Source organism: Zosterops lateralis, assembly GCF_965231275.1.
Source record: "Zosterops lateralis genome assembly, chromosome: 2".
Taxonomy (NCBI): domain Eukaryota; kingdom Metazoa; phylum Chordata; class Aves; order Passeriformes; family Zosteropidae; genus Zosterops; species Zosterops lateralis.
Window position 1 is genome coordinate 40604766 of NC_139763.1, and position 3162 is coordinate 40607927.

A 3162-nucleotide genomic window follows, 5' to 3' on the forward strand; every position below is an offset into this window, starting at 1 on the left:
CTCACCAAATTTATCCTAGAGGAAACTAAATTTTGCTGCTTAATGGGACTTGCTCCTGTCGTCCTGTGCTCCATGTTATGGAGTGCCAGTGGTGTGCATAGTGGTGTGCCAGTGGTTGATTTGATAATTCTCATTCTTTAGGGTCTACATCCTACACTTTTTCCAGCAGCTTGGATTCACTGGCCCCTCCAGTAGCCTGGCCAGACTTTCAGCTGCTTTCATACCTGTCTTCCAATACTCTTATCCTTTACAGCAATTCCATTTTGGTATTTGCAAATGATGACACAGACATCCATATTCAAGCAATGTGTGTTCTGCTTGCACTGCGGGTGCATGGGCCCCTGTGCTCCCTGTTCCCACTGGAGTTGCTGGCACCTAGGCCTCCATATGCACTGAGAATAGAGTCCCTCACTCACAAAGATAGTTTCAAATGGAGTTTGAAAAGGCAAGTCCAAGGTGCTCTTTGCTTGTGTTAGAGATAGTCCTGTTACTCCATAGGCAGTAGTCCCCTCTTGTTCTCTCAGGTCATCTGGGGAGAGCCTTTCCCATGGATATGTGATACTGCATGTCCCCCAGCCAGTGGAACTGAGGGTCTACTGTAACAGCCACAGGAGCAACTGGCTCCCTGCCATCTTCTGAGGAGTTACGGGAATTTTATACCAGTTTTATTTATGGCAGACTAGCCAGCTTTTCTTCTGCCATGCAAATTAAGCAAAATAAATTATCTCCTAACTATGTCCAATAGAATAGCATCTTCTGCCTAGTACTTTGTCCATACCAGGTGAAATGTTTATTTATCATTTTAACACTACCTTTTATTCCCTTTGGAATACAGTTCATCTGTGTAGTTTTTATACAATAAGCTGTTGTCCCTTAGTGCTTTAGCAAACCCACAAACTTGTCTACAACATGATGGATGTGCTTCATGTTTAGAAAGCCAATAATACTTTGTAGAATACTTTCTACATACTAGGTAGAATGGAGACAGTTGTGTGTGACAAGATTTTAGTCTCATTTTCAACGGGGATTTAAGTACTTAAAGTTAAAATATCCATATGCCTACCAAGGTAGCTCCAGTCAGCATTGCTGTGACTGTGTCCAGAAGTTGTGTGCAGGGAATTGGTCTTTGGGCTGAAATTGAGTGTCTTCAGTTCCTTAGTTTTAAGCATTTAAGAGGTACAGTTAACTTCTAAATGTGACAGTGTTTAGTTTAGCATGCTGCTGTCTAGACTATCAGACTTGCTAAGAGGGTCTTTTGCATATAATTTTCTGTTACAGAGAAGACAGCCTGAAATGAATCAAATTAACAGCTGATCATTCTAAACTAACAGTATGTAACAGTAATGGATATGAAACCCTGTTCTAGCAATCCAATCTGCACTCATGCCTGGCCAGGCAGATACACAAATGTGTATGTCTGTATGCTTAATAATATTACAAATGTACTGTAAAGCTTCCATATTTTTTCCATATTCCCCCTGAGTTCCGCCTAATGACACTTGACTTAAAATAGTTCAATATCATGTTCTCTGAGCTACATGAATCCTCTGCCATTTGCTGTTCTCAAAAATTGGTTTATTAGCAGCATGATCCTTGGAAAAACTTATCTGTAGGTTTAGACAAATGTCTATAGAAAGTTGATGGGTTTTTTAAAATTTCCTGGAAACAATTGCAAGCCACCTATACGTACTCTACAACTTGCTTTTAGCTCTTTCTTTCACAGCTTGAAGTAGTACTTTTGCATAATACTCATTGAGCATTGTGCAGAGATTACAATACTGGTAATAAAACAACTTGGTCTTGCCTTAAACTGTGAAGGGGAGACAAATTAGCAAAGGGGAATTAACAAGTGAAATCATTCTCCTCCACTAGGAGGTTCAGGAAAATCAAAGATGCCTCATTTCCCCCTAATTCAATCAGTGCTGTTCTTCCTACAGACACCACTGCAAGATAAGATTTTGTGTAATTTATCACAGCACAAGGGTAACATGAGAGCTGCAATTCAGTGGGTTCTATAATGTTGCTGTTAAATGTTATCCCTTTCCCATGCTCATTCCTTGTCCTGAATCAAAGCTCTGCATAAACCACCTTAACCCCAAAGGCAGGCTTTAGTCCATGTCCCAGGGAGTTTAACAGCTGCTCTGACTGCATAGGGGAGAGAGAGAGTACAGGAAGATGAGCAAAAGAGGTGCTTTTCACGCAGTAGCTGTGTGTTTACATGAATGATAGAATCATTAAGGTCGGAAAAGACCTGCAAGATCATCAAGTCCAACCTTTGATCTAACACCACCCTGCTCACTGAACTATATTGTGGAGTGCCACATTCAACCATTTTTGAATGCTTCCAGGGATGGTGACTGCACCACCTCCCTGGGTGGCCCATTCTAATGCTTAACCACTCTTTCAGTGAAGAAATTTCTCCTTACATCCAATCTCAACCTCCCCTGCCACAACGTGAGGTGCTTTCCTCTCATCCTATCACTGGTTGCCTGGGAGAACAGACCAATCCCCACCTGGCTACACCCTCAGGCAGTTGCAGAGGATGATAACGTCTCCCCTGAGCCTCCTTTTCTCCAGCCTAAACAACCCCAGCCTCCTCAAATGCTCCTCACAGGACTTGTGCTCCAGAGCCTTCCCCAGTTCCATTGTCCTTCTCTGGACTTGCTCCAGCACCTCAATGTCCTTGGAATGTGGGACTCAAAACTGAGCACAGGACTTGAGCTGTGGCTTCACCAGTGCTGGGTACAGGAGGGCAATCACTGCCTTGGTCCTGCTGACCACACTATTGCTGATGCCATAAGCAAAAAAACAGGATGCCACTGGTATTCTTGGCAACCTGGGCTTGCTGCTGGCTCATGTTCAGCTGGCTGTTGACCAGCACCTGGAGGTACCTTTCTGCCAGGAAGTTTTCCATCCACTTGCCCCCAGCCTGTAGCACTACAGCTGGTTGTGACCCAAGGGCAGGACCTGGCACTTGGTCTTTTTAAGTCTCATACCATTGGCCACTGCCCATGAATCCCTGATATCCAGATCCCTCTGAAGAGCCTTCCTACCCTACAGCAGATCAACACTCCCATCCAGCTTGGTGTCCTTTGCAAACTGACTGAGGGGGAATTTGATCCCCTTGTCCAGGTCATCAATAAAGATATTAAGCAGGACAGT